The following is a 467-nucleotide window of genomic DNA, read 5'->3' as shown; positions in this document are numbered from 1 at the left end:
CATAAAAAACATGAAAAAAATTAAACAATCATGGAATTTCTTTTTTTTTTTTTTTAAACTCCTCTCTCTTTTATTTAAACCAACAATGAAACATACAGGTAGTATACATCCATTCATGCTTCTCAGAATTTCCTTTCACAGGGAAACGATGGACTCCACCCAAGATCTTCTGGCAGCGTACTCCTGTCATCACCACTTTCAATCTGCCCTGCATTTGGAAGTGATACATAGTTGTAACCACCTCTAGATGTAAACCTCAAAAAAAAAAAAAAAAAATCTCGAGACTTCAGAAAGCTCTATCTTTGAATTTCTTTGAAAACAACTTTTACTAAAACTCTTATTCTAAAGTATATGTAAGTGGGCTCAGAATGAACTATTTTAAGGAGGCTAAAAGCTTAGAATTGAGAAGGCAAATTGTTACTGTTGGAATTTCTGATCAAACTTCATAAATATACTAAGAATATGCT

Source organism: Octodon degus, unplaced genomic scaffold (genome assembly GCF_000260255.1).
Source record: "Octodon degus isolate 3935 unplaced genomic scaffold, OctDeg1.0 scaffold00004, whole genome shotgun sequence".
NCBI lineage: Eukaryota > Metazoa > Chordata > Mammalia > Rodentia > Octodontidae > Octodon > Octodon degus.
Note: the sequence above shows the minus strand (reverse complement) of the source record.